Below are 14046 nucleotides of genomic sequence, written 5' to 3'. Positions count from 1 at the left end.
TGTGTTTTTTTTTAGGAATTCTGCAGGCAACATTACGTCATTACATTTAACTTTCTTACCATTTCATGCTGATGAAAGAGTCTGTCATTATTACATAGTTTTTCATCTTGTTAGTAATGATGTTCTGTTTACAGATGTGGTGCCATTTCTTGTAGGGGTGCTCCGATTGATCAGCGATTGATCAGCTACCGATCACTATCGGCCGATAATCACTTTGGGATGTTTGATCGGCGGTCTCTATAAAGGCCGATCTCAAAAAAACGATCTCAAGCTGATGACGCTGCTGTGAGAGGTTTGGCAGGACATGCAGCGGCACCGTCTCAGTCTCTGTCCGGCGCGGGTGAAATAATTATAATGCTATATTTCTTCATTAAATAACTTATAAAGTAATTTGAAAACCTTGTGTGAGACGTAACTTCATAAACAGCGTGAGTAAATTACCGCCTGCTCTCTCTTTCTCTCTCAAAATACGCAAATGGCTTCAAATAACGCCAGGTTCACATTACTCAGTTTGCAGTGCTTACGCGGTGCGTATTTTTTCCGCGCTCATGTTAACGGATTAAAGCATTCACTGCACACGGTTGCGGTCCGGTGTTCTGATGATTTGTACCTGCTCAGATTGTGCTACCTCCCATTAAAAAGATAGGTAACACAAATCGATAGCGAAAAATGCTACATACAGATTGTGCTAACCAGCATCTTATTCATGTGGTTTGAGGATTTTTTTAATGTCCATACCTACCCCAACCCTAAACCTACCCATCCACACCTACCTTTACCCTAAACTTACCCTTAAAACCACTCGTGGAGGTAGGAAAACAAAGTTCTTTATGAACCGCAGGATTGCTTGTAATAAAGATTTAAATAAAAAAGGAAAGGCAGTAGAGCTGACTATTTCTGTCAATGGTACGTTTGTGATAACGTAAGAAAAGTAGTTTAAATGTTTTGCCACTTGCTTGAGCAACTTAATATATAAATCTAGAAGTAAATGCAAAAGTAAAAAGCATTGAATAATGTGTTGCTTATATTTATTGTTTAAACATGTCTGTTAAAGATTGTATTACTGTACTATGTAAAAAAAAAAAAGAAAAAAGAATTGCAATGCCGAAAAAAGCATTTTCAGTGACAATGTTTGGATTTGAAATCCAATTTTGGTAGCACAATCTGATAGGTAGCATGTTTCGTCAGTACACCGGCAGCGCGTCTGCAGCAGTGCAGAGATCATTTCCACACCGAGTCTATTGCCGCTGCAAGCTCTGAATTAAAGTAACAACGCATTGTTTCAGTATAAAAAGAAGGCTTTAAAAAGATCGGTATCGGTGATCGGTATCGGCAGATACTGTGATCGGTGATCGGCCTAAAAAATCCTGATCGGAGCACCCCTACTGTATACTATAGAAACACTGCATAGTGCTGAGAAACGGATTACAGAGTGTGAGTTTGCTGCAGTCGCTGTGGACCCAGACTTGGAAACTGCAGAGTGATGCACACTTGTCTGGTTAGGCGCACCTTGCCTCCCCTCTGTCAAACAAAGTGCTTTATTCCCCGTAAGCTTCCTGACGCCGGGGCTCAGTTGGGACTTGTTTGCGATGAGCTCAGGATAAGTTATGCTGCTTATGCCGTTCTTTCCGTATGGTATGCTGGGAGAGGCAGCAGGCACCGGCGTGGCCTGACGAGTGGCGTTCTGGTCAGGACAGCTCCGTGTGTGTCCTCTGGCATCTGCTTGCCACTATTCCCTGAGGTTGCTGTCAACACGGAGCTGCGCGGCATGGCTGAAGTGATGGACGATGATTGAGTCTAATGTGAGGGAATTAGCTGGGAGCATTCAGCGCTGCAGGAACGCTGATGGTGTGTACACTCAGCCACAATGCAGGGATTACTTCCCAAAGTAATGTGGAAAATATGATTTCTGAATTTCTGAAACTTGTCGCTGTATCTTTCAGGCTAAAACACTGGTGTAAACAAAGATTAGGTTTTAAAAATTTTTTTTTTTTTTTTTTTTTTTTTTTGGTGTGTGTGTGTGCGCTGTGTACTGTGTGTGTGAAAAGGTAAAAAAAAAGGCAGGAGAGCAGCATTTAAATGTCTTGTTCTTATTTAATTGGCAATAGATATGCTTGCTGGTCATACTTTCTGTTTTTCCCACCATCTAAGATAATGTCTAGTCCACTTTAGTCTGTATACATTTGAATACATTTTTGAATCTCTAGAAAATAAAGATACAAAACCATATATAAAGGGGTAGGACACAAAATAAAATAATAAAATAAAAATTACAAATTTAGAAAATAAAGATACAGAACCATATACGCATAAAGGGGTAGGACACAAAAATATAAATAAATAAATAAATACATAAACAAATAAATAAATAAATTAGAAAAAATATACAAAATCAGATATAAAATGGTAGGACACAAAAAAAATAAATAAATAAAAATTACCAATTTAGAAAATAAAGATACAAAACCATATATAAAGGAGTAGGACACACACAAAAAAAAATAACACAAATGTGCTTGTGTTCACTTAAAGTAGTGTCAGAGATATATTTTGTTTCGAGTTTTTGGTTCAGCTATTCCCTTACAGGTGCAATATGTATTATTTTCTACTTTACATGCTTTGCACACAAAAATATGAATAGTAGATTTGACTTTTTTACAATAATGTGCAAATGAGATGAAGACTCATCTTGGTAACTAAAACTAAAATTATTGAAATATTAAAAATTGATTTCAGGAATTTCAATAAAGCTGAAATAAAAAAATAATTATTAAATAATAATTAAAAAAGCAAAAATTAAAAATGTTGAATTCACAAGTAACTGAAATAAATGTTGAAGTACTAAAATTACTTAAACTGAAATAAAAATCTAAATAGAAGCTAAACAGAAATATTACAAAAAAGTAAAAATCCAACAAAAGCACATAAAACTTGAAAATATGAATATTAATAAATACTATTATAGTATATAATACTAAAATAACAGTCATAACAGTGATGTACAAAGAAATTTTATTCTACATTGATTTTTTTTCTAAAATACACATTTTATTCTACTCACTGTGGCCAACATGTCGAGATCACATGACCAGCTTATTTTTGCATTCATCCAAGTTAATGAACTGAAACACCTGAGGATCTGTTTGTTACGCGATGGTGGTCACAAAGAGGCTAATGCTGTTATATTAGTGGTTTGAGAAGATGAATATGAAACATAAACACTTATTGCACCTTTAAAGCTGAAACGTGCAGCACTAGTGGCACCAAACAGAAATGCAAAATGACTTGTAACCCAATCCCATTCAAATTCTTTTTTTTGCCATTTCCAAAGATTAGGATTGTCACAAAGACGAGTATGATTTCGCAGGATGCCTGATTCTGTGGTGTCTGTCAGGCGGTAGGGATGATTCCAAAAAAAATTGCAAAAGAAAAGCAAAATTCTAAAGAAATCAACTTTAACATCAGCAAAACCATTGCACCAGCAATCACAGAGAAATCTGTTATAGACGTGGCAGCGATGTTCAACAGAAGCCTGTGAGGCACGCCATTACTCCGTCCTGTCAGGAGACAAATAGCAGCTGGAAGCAAAGCACAAATCACATTTTGACAAAAAGAGGATCTGACTACAAGTGGCTAATAAGCATCTGTCACTGACAAGTCTGGAAATAGCTTCAGAGGTTTTACAGGATGGTCTTCTATCAGAAATTGCTGAAAACTTGACAGAAGCAGAGAATGCGAGGGATGCACTATGAGGTTTGATCAGTTCCTCAAGCCAGATTAACTAGTAGCGCTGTTTTCGAGCCGTCCAACTGTCAAAACCTGTTTCTCAGTGTTATATCATGTACATCTACTGGCCTGTAGGAGTTTCTGGAGTCTTACCCTCAGCGGCATGTAGCTGACTGGATTATTAGGAATAAACTGCCTGGGTATGTTTTTTTTTTTTTTTTCCCAGAGTAATCCACTATAAATGGACTAAATCAGCTCTGACATCCATCATCCATCGTAAATCAGTGCTGTTGGATATTTTCTTCTTTGAAAAAGAATGCTGTACATACTGTTTGAATCTCGTATTTTGTAATATTTGTTTTATTTTTGTTGTGATGACATTTTATTACCTCCTCAGGTCTCGTTTTTTTTTAAACATGCAGATGATTTTGATTCTGTCTGTTCTTTCTGTAGACAAATAAGGATATACAAAAATATGAGAAGGGAAAATTGTTTACAAATCTAATTTAAAACTCATTTATAAAAACATTTAAAAATGTTTGAACAGTACTACAAAAGTTGTATTTTATGAATGTATGAAAATGTCAAGTGAGGTAATAATAACATTTATTTTAAGTACATAAATATTTTCCTTGAGTGTGCACATCTTCATTATTTTCATAATTTATTATTATTATTATTACTACTTTTTTTTTTTTACAAATTACATTATTTAAAAAAAATATGATATCTGCTTAACGTTGTCTGAATTAAAATAATAATTATCATAATAATATTATTATTATTAATAATAATAATAATAATAATACTGACATTGACAAAAAAACATGAAGGGTCTACAAGGGTTCACTTTCTAATATAATTTCCTGTTATTGTTTTTTTTTTTTTTAGTTTTCAAATATTAATATTTTAAAATAAAACTGCCACTGTTTTTGAAGAGATGATAATAAAATATTATACCAATCTTCTTGCTGGGGAAAAAAGTTCCATTAATTGAAGTACTTGAAAAACCTTATTACTATCTCCAGAGTTTTACACCACCTTGTTATATTTATTCTTAAAAAAAAATATCAAAATTAATTTTAAATCAGAATCATCGTACAAGAGGTGTTTTCCAATAATTTCAGTCTGTATTAATTGCATTTTTAATGTAACTTCATAGATGAAAAAGTTATCATGATTGATCCATGTGTTATGCTTTCTATGCTGTTAAATACCTTGGTTTTACCATGATTTTTTTAGGCATGCTACCATGGTAATAGCAATGTTTTGGGACATATCCTGGCATTACCTTTGGTTTTTGTTTTTTGGGATGTAATGTGTTTGTGTTAGTTTTTTGGAGTATTAATATCAAAATACCATGGCATGTTAAAGTACTAATCTATTATGACTGTGCCATGGTACTGCCACAGAACTTTTGCAAGGCTCAGCTAGTTGTCTAGGTGGGATTTTGTGCTTCAGAGGAAGACTTTGTGAGAATTATTTACAAACATGTCACATTATTTCTATCGGGGAAGTCTGTAAAAGTTGCCTGGGGTTTTTTGGGCACATGCAAAGCATCAGTATTCACAAAACAGGGAATTTGTTAAAGTTCCATTAATTGAAGTACTTGAAAAACCTTATTACTATCTCCAGAGTTTTACACCACCTTGTTATATTTATTCTTAAAAAAAAATATCAAAATTAATTTTAAATCAGAATCATCGTACAAGAGGTGTTTTCCAATAATTTCAGTCTGTATTAATTGCCTTTTTAATGTAACTTCATAGATGAAAAAGTTATCATGATTGATCCATGTGTTATGCTTTCTATGCTGTTAAATACCTTGGTTTTACCATGATTTTTTTAGGCATGCTACCATGGTAATAGCAATGTTTTGGGACATATCCTGGCATTACCTTTGGTTTTTGTTTTTTGGGATGTAATGTGTTTGTGTTAGTTTTTTGGAGTATTAATATCAAAATACCATGGCATGTTAAAGTACTAATCTATTATGACTGTGCCATGGTACTGCCACAGAACTTTTGCAAGGCTCAGCTAGTTGTCTAGGTGGGATTTTGTGCTTCAGAGGAAGACTTTGTGAGAATTATTTACAAACATGTCACATTATTTCTATCGGGGAAGTCTGTAAAAGTTGCCTGGGGTTTTTTGGGCACATGCAAAGCATCAGTATTCACAAAACAGGGAATTTGTTTCAAAGCAAAACTTTTGTCAGCTTACTGACTAGTAACATTATGCTGCGAAAACCCATGAACACACAGGCTCTCCGAGAATTAAACGCCTTTGAAAGTTTCGCTTTTGAAGCCGAGGATGGGGCTTTTTTCGTAGGTTGAACGGAGGTCTCGAGGGATTGGCGTCTCTTCTCTTTTCTGTCTGTAATTGTGACAGCGGTGTAATTAACGGCGTGGGGCGGTAGTTCCTGACGTGTGCGGCTGAACATGCAGACACTTATGTTTGAGAAGGTCACGGCTGTCGTTTCTTCCACCACATGCTGTTGAGTTGTCTAATGCATGCCTCAAATGCCTCGATTTACCTCGCATGCAACTGCGCCTGCCTCCGCTGTTACTGGATCTCCCTGGCAGGCGTCCATGATGTGGGCCGTTATCTCACATCTTGAGATTGTTTCGCTTCGTTTGTCTCCAAATCGCTCGTTTTAAATGGCTATTTCCTCATCACAGAGGAGCGAGTGGCATTAAACATTTAAAAGCCATTGGAAGGAGACTGGTGTTTCCAAACGGGGTGCAGGTCGATGCTGCTGAGATTTAGGGATTACATTTTTCTGTTCTTTTTTGCTGGCAAGCCACATGAAAATCTGAGGAGTTGAGGGAGAAAACTCCTTTTATAGGTAAAATATGTTTCCTTGCTGCTTACCAGCTTCTTCTCGGTTTGCTGCAGTCTTTCAGACTTAAACACACACATGCATTTCACTGTATTAGTGAAGAGTTTTTATATGCAAAATGTTTTAACTCTTAACTCTCAAACCTGTATATATATTAGATTTAAACAAAACTTGATTGTTTGGTCCAAAAATGTGGTCCTTCAAAACCTGCACACAAATAGTAATCAGAAGCACTTGTTCCTCCATCGAGCTGTTTAATTTTTCCGGAGATCCAGCCAACATTGCACAAACATATATGAATCACTGACTGTAATTGTTCAGTTAATTTTTACTAAAGAGCATGTGAGTAGTGCTAGAACATGCAATTCTCCATTACCACAGTGCTACAGTTGTGAATGTTTGCCATTGCATTGCTATGTGGTTGCTTTGGAGTTCTGGGTGGTCTCAATTCACTTCAATCCAGTTCATGTTTTTTATATAGCGCTTTTCACGATACACATCGTTGCAAAGCAGCTTAGCAGAAAATGAATGTTTCTAAAGGAACAAATTTGAATTCGAAAATGTTAGGATGAAAATATCATAAAAGTATTCCATATGCACTACATTCTAAATCTTAAGGAGCTGTGCAAGAGCTTTTTGTGTCGAGCAGACTGACATTTAAGATGTTCTACTTTGATAATCTTCATTGTTGAATCATTGATTCATTGAGTGAGGTGAACCCAAGTACTGAATCAGTCTGCTTCGAATGAATCAATCAGACCAGTTTTGTCATCTGATTCTTTGAATAGATCCAAACTAAAAGAATGATTAGTTCACAAATCATATTGCTACTTCTGATGTGGAATGTGCTTACAATAAGTGGTTATGTAAAAATAATGTATTTTGTTTGTATTTTATTATGTTAGTTTCTCAACAACCTTCTGAGGGTATTTACGTTTTTATATTTATGCAAAGAAATGCATGCTGCGTTGAAGCTGTGCATTTGTATTAATTTGTGTCAATTTTTCTAGGAGTCCAACCCATGATCTTGGCATCATGCTGATGCTGTACTGTTTTAGCTTCAGGAAATTAAATAAAAATAAATATAATTAGTTTTTTTTTTGTAATGTATGAGAAGTAGTGCTGTCAAATTATTAATCACGATTAATCACATCCAAAATAAAAGTTTTTGTTTACAACAGTAATTACATCTTCAACAGTGTAATTAGATTACTGTACAAATTACTCTCTCCAAAAAGTATTTAATTACTTATTACTAATTACTTTCTAAATCCTATATCAAAGTGAATTAATGATACAAGGATGGACATGAAACAGTTCTTTTCATTCTTTCAAATAAATAATAGATAACTACATAAATTATTCTGGTCGCACTTTAGATTAGAATCCAATTCTCACTATTAACTAACTATTTACTATGAACTAACTATACTTTTGCCTTAATATATACTCCTAATTACTGCTTATTAATACTTAATAAAGTAGTTGTTGACAATTAAGTTTAATAATTGCGTAGGAATTGGGTAGGATTAAGGATTTAGAATAAAACTATAAAATAAAACCTTAATATGTGCTTTTTAAGTAATAATAAACAGCCAACATCCCAGTAATATTCATGCTAATAACCAACTAGTTAATAGTGAGAATTGGAGACTAAAATTTTACCAATATTCTTAACTCACCAAAGTATTTAAAGTGAGAAGTGTACATAAAAAGCATGCATTTTTAGGTTAGACTTTAAATTTTGATGTTAAATCCACTATTGTATTGTATTGTATTGTATAGAAATGTTCTACAGTCTATACACTGTATTAAGTTCAATTAAATAAGTAACTGTAATTAAATAACAGAAAAATAAGAGTAATCCCTTACTTTACTTTTAAATTACATTTAAATTGTACTTTTTTTAAATTACAGTAACTAATTACTTGGCGACTAGTTACACCCAACAATGTGTGTGTGTGTGTGTGTGTGTGTGTGTGTGTGTGTGTATATGGATCAATGCAGACCCGGAACATAACAATCATACACAGAATTTTATAATAAAAAGTTCAATGTTTTTTCATATATATATTTTTTAAGGTTACAAGCTTTAGTCACCATTAATTGTAATTGAATGGCAAAATTGACCAGCACAGTCTTCAAAATGTCTTCCACCAAAAAAAAAAGGGAGGGGTTTTTGGAAAGTCATGAGGGTGAATAAATTATGACAGATTTTCTTTTAGTCTATTCAAATATAAGCAATACTGTTGTAATAAAGGTACTTGCCATGGAGAAGCAGCTCAGTTTTAATTATATTGCTTCCCCAGAATCTCATTTTACACTGTACTCTTTAAAGTGCAGTATTCATTTATGCCCAAAGCATTCAATAAGACATTTTTCTATTGAGACTTTAAGCAACGTCATCACATTCCTCTGTCCTAACGTGTTTGTTTGACCCACTTGTTGCTACATGACTGTGTTTACGTTACACACTGTTAGCACTAAATATAGAATTGGTGAATGAGTGCCTTGTAATTCTTGCCTCCTGTACACAAACGTCTCAACTTGTTAATAACATGTTACCATTTTATTTTTTTTATTCTCTCACGCAGGTTACTAATTAAACCGTAGAGACTGGGTTTGTATATGCCACTGAGTGTTTTGTTTCGGCCACAACTGCAGATCCCTTTCGGTTGCACAAAAGCAAGTTATATTTCATTGGAGAAAAGTCATGGAGGTGAATTTTCCTCCTCAGTCTTTTTTCATTCCCTCATAAAGAGGTTTTAGCTAACTGCTATCACCTTTATCAAGGGCATTTTTTCTTCCCTTCTCATGTCTTTTGGAAACTGTGGGCTGGAAAACGATGGCAGTGATGAAATGCATTCATGAGCCGATAGGTGTTAAATGGCCCAGGTTCACTCTCTTTGCACTTCGTCATTATTTTGTAGACTCTGAATAGACATGCTAACATTAATCCATTCTGGCAAGAGAAGCCAGAAGCTCTGGGTGATGTTTGGTGTAAGCGCTCGACCGGTGTACATTTTTAAAGGTCCTTACTGGTGTTGTTATCTATAAAGGAGTGTGGCTGATAGGTAGGATATGATAGATAATGATAGCAAAAAAAAAAAATCTTTCTAATAATCTAATCTAATATTTCTGCATAAATATGACCTTCAGATAAAAGATCCACACTCGCTGTTCTAATTTTTATTTTGCAACAGAGCAATGGACAATCAAACGTTTCGGCAACAAGCTTTTTTCAGGGAATAACATTTCCCACAAGATTTTTGTAAAAAAAAAAAAAAAAAAGCATAAATATGACTCAAAACATCATCAGATTTTCACACAAGTCTACATACACAAGTAGACAAAGAGAACCCAATCAAATACTTTCTTTGTCATTTATTTATTCAGGAAAATGATCCAATATTGCATATCTGTGAGTGGCAAAAGTATGTGAATCTCTAGGATCAGCAGTTAATTTGAAGGTGAAATTAGAGTCCGTCTGTTCGGAGGTGTTTTCATTCAGTGGAATGACTATCAGGTGTAAGTGCCTGCCCTGTTTTATTTAGAGAACTATCAAAGTTTGATCATGTTTGTGGAAGTGAATCATGGCACGAACAAAGGAAATTTAGCTACTTTCAATTGAAAGCAGTTGACAACACTGGTGCCCTGTTTTATTTAGAGAACATGGATCTATCAAATTCTGATCATGTTTGTGGAAGTGAATCATGGCAAGAACAAAGGAAATCTCTGAGGACCTCAGAAAAAGAGTTGCTGTTGCTCATCAGGCTAGAAAAGGTTACAAAGCTATCTCTAAAGAGTTTGGACTCCACAAATCCACAGTCAGACAGATTGTATACAAAGGGAGGAAATTCAAGACCACTGTTAACTTCCCCAGAAGCGGTCCACCAACAAAGATCCCTCCAAAAGCAAGACATGTAATAGTCGGCGAGGTTGCAAAAGACTCCAAGCTAACTTCTAAGCAACTAGAGGCCTTTCTCACATTGGCTGATGTTAATGTTCATGAGTCCACCATCAGGAGAACACTGAGCAACCACGGTGTTGCAAGGAGAAAGCCTCTGCTCTCCAAAAAGAACATTGCTGCCTGACTGCAGCTTGATAAAGATCGTGTGGACAAGCCAGAGGGCTATTGGAGAAATGTTTAATGGACCGATGAAACCAAAATAGAACTTTTTGTTTTAAATAAAGAAGCTTTGTTTTGAGAAAGGAAAGCACTGCATTCCAGCATAAGAAACTGATCCCATCAGTGAAACATGGTGGTGGTATTAATATCATGGTTTGGGTCGGTTTTGACGGTGTTGCAAGGAGAAAGCCTCTGCTCTCCAAAAAGAACATTGCTGCCTGACTGCAGCTTGATAAAGATCGTGTGGACAAGCCAGAGGGCTATTGGAGAAATGTTTAATGGACCGATGAAACCAAAATAGAACTTTTTGTTTTAAATAAAGAAGCTTTGTTTTGAGAAAGGAAAGCACTGCATTCCAGCATAAGAAACTGATCCCATCAGTGAAACGTGGTGGTATTAATATCATGGTTTGGGTCGGCTTTGCTACATCTGGTCCAGGACGGCTTGCCATCATTGATGGAACAATGAATTCTGAACTATACCAGCAAATTCTGAAGGAAAATGTCAGGACATCTGTCCGAGAACTGAGTCTCAAGAGAAAGTAGGCCATGCAGCAAGACAACGACCCCGAGCACACAAGCTGTTTCAGAATGTCCCGGTCAAAGTCCAGACCTTAATCCATTTGAAATGTTGTGGAAGGAGCTGAAGCAAGCAGTTCATAGGAGGAAACCCACCAACATCACAGAGTTGAAGTGGTTCTGTACTGAGGAATGGGCTTAAATTCCTACAAAATGTTGTGCAGGACTGATCAGCAGTTACAAGAAATGTTTAGATGCAGTTATTCCTACAAAAGGGGGTCACACCAGATTCTGAAAGCAAAGATTCACATACTTTTGCAACGCACAGATATGTAACACTGGATCATTTTCCTGAATAAATAAATGACAAAGAAAATATTTTTTGTCTCATTTGTTTGGTTGGGTTCTCTTTGTCTACTTTCAGGATGTTTTGGGTCAAGTTTATGCAGAAATATAGAAAATTCTAAAGGGTTCACAAACTTTCCAGCAGCACTACTTATATCAAATAAATGAAATATCACATTTATTTTGTCTATTTTGAAATAAATATTTTATAGTTTTCTTTCCCTCTACCATTCAAATTATTTTGTTTTTCAACAAGGATGCATTAAATTGATCAAAAGTGACCGTTAAGATATCTATTTTAAAAAAAAAACAGGTTACAAAAGATTTCTATTTCAAAAAAATTGTTTTTACTGTTATATCACTTTTTTCATTTTCTATATATCAAAGAATCCCGAAAAAAATGTATCACGGTTTCCACAAAAATATTAAGCAGCACAACAGTTTTCATGACAATGACAAGAAATTTTACTTGAAAACCAAATATTAGAATGATTTCTAAAGGCTCATGTGATACTGAAGACTGGAGTAATGATGCTGAAAATAAATTACAGGAATAAATTACATTTTAATATATATTTAAATAGAAAATGGTCATCTTTAAATTATAATAATATTTTTTGTGTATTTTAATAAAATAATTACAGCCTTGCTAAACATAAGAGGCTTCTATCTTACTGACCCCAATCTTTTGAACATTAGTGTATATAGTTTTTAACATTTTTAAACTGAACATAATTGACCATGCAACAGACTTGGCTATGGATCAATGCAGATACTGTATAATTTCATAATATAAATTCTGGCTGCTTGTTCATTCTGATAAAAGTCTTTAACCACAAGATTCAGTTATTCCGAAAATTTACCGTGATAACCATTGTTTACAAAATATCATAGCTACTACAGTTATTATGATTACAAGCAGAATAATAATGTCTATTCCATACCCATATAGGGCTGATTTCACTCCTTCAACCGTATCGGATGACTTCAGGAGAATTTAGTAGTCTGTCATTTAGTTCTTATCCCACTTTCCCACTGAATCCAGATGACTCCTTCATGCATGTATATTTCATGCCATCTGAAAGTCTGAATAACGTCTGCAGCTAATACTGTGACGAAAGCTGTGTTTATAAAAATGGGATGTGGAATGCATAGCCAAACCTGTCTTTCGATTACATGATATTTGTCTTGGCTACACTGGGAATACTTGAATGCCTGAAGGTGGTGGCGTTTCATGCTGAGTGTTTTTACTCATTCCTTCCGTGCCACTGTGTAGGGTTGGGATTCGAGAGCGGTGTGGATTGAATGTGGGTCACACATGTGGGGTGTCAAGGACCCTTGGTGCATGCGCTGTTCGGTTCGATTGGGAGGATGTTATATTAGAGTTATGGCAGAGGTGACGAGGCTCTGTAATTATGATGTGCGCGTGTCTCGAACTTCCAGATCCGTCTGTCGTTCTTCATCTCTGCCTGTAGATTTGGGGCAGTGGAAGGCGGGTCGGGGAGGTGATGGTTGGAGGAGAGGTGGATCGTCTGTCACAGTCTCTAATGCACTGACTGATTGGTGCCTCATCTCTCATGCTGTTTGCATTCATTCTCCTCCTCCTCTCTCTGTTCCAAAGCCTTCCTTGCCATCTTAACCGGAAAAGAGCCTCATAGGTGACTGATTTGAAACACATCACATAGACAGAATCTCTGTGTGCCATACAAATAGCAATTCTCACACAAAGCGTACTCAATTTACAATTGCATGAAAGTTCTAGATGTAAAAATCACATTCATTTTCTGCATTGAGATTTTTTTTTGTATGCAAATTTTAAGTCAGACTTAACATGAACGCTGAGCTGTTACATGGTAGATGTAGCATTTACTGTATGTACCATATGTAATGTTAAAAAAAACTATTTCAAATAAATAATGTTTTTAATTTTCAACTTTATCTTCATCAAAGAATACTGAAATAATGTATCATGGTTTCCACAAAAATATTAAGCAGCACAGTTGTTTTCAACTTTGATAATAATAATAATTTTTTTTAAACAGAATCATGCAATATAACAAAGAGTGAAAAATTTAAGGGGGTCTGAATACTTTCCGTACCCACTGTATGTACCATATGTAATGTTAAAAAAAACTATTTCAAATAAATAATGTTTTTAATTTTCAACTTTATCTTCATCAAAGAATACTGAAATAATGTATCATGGTTTCCACAAAAATATTAAGCAGCACAGTTGTTTTCAACTTTGATAATAATAAGAATTTTTTTTAAACAGAATCAGCATTTTAGAATGAGTTATGAAAGATCATGTGACATATTTTATTATAAAAAAAAAATGATATATGGTAAAATAGAAAGACTATTTTAAATTCAATATTAATAATTAATTAAATATTTCACAGTATTGCGGTTTTCCTGTATTTTTTGTTAAATAAAAAACACACACAATATATATATATATATATATATATATATATTATATATATATA

At 34.8% G+C, this 14046-nt stretch overlaps 1 protein-coding gene and 1 long non-coding RNA gene across 4 annotated transcripts in view; both read left to right on the top strand.

Moving 5' to 3' along the window:
* The window catches only part of LOC107675790 (TBC domain-containing protein kinase-like protein), a 57823-nt gene that overhangs the window by 29138 nt on the left and 14639 nt on the right, over positions 1–14046 (top strand). The gene's annotated exons all lie outside the window — the stretch shown is intronic.
* LOC107676061 (uncharacterized) lies at positions 1343–1982 on the top strand. Its single transcript, XR_001632682.1, has 2 exons — positions 1343–1621; positions 1742–1982. It is a non-coding gene; the product is annotated as an uncharacterized LOC107676061 (long non-coding RNA).

Source organism: Sinocyclocheilus anshuiensis, unplaced genomic scaffold (assembly GCF_001515605.1).
Source record: "Sinocyclocheilus anshuiensis isolate Anshui unplaced genomic scaffold, SAMN03320099.WGS_v1.1 scaffold469, whole genome shotgun sequence".
Classification (NCBI taxonomy): domain Eukaryota; kingdom Metazoa; phylum Chordata; class Actinopteri; order Cypriniformes; family Cyprinidae; genus Sinocyclocheilus; species Sinocyclocheilus anshuiensis.
This window is presented reverse-complemented; position numbering and strand designations above follow the sequence as displayed.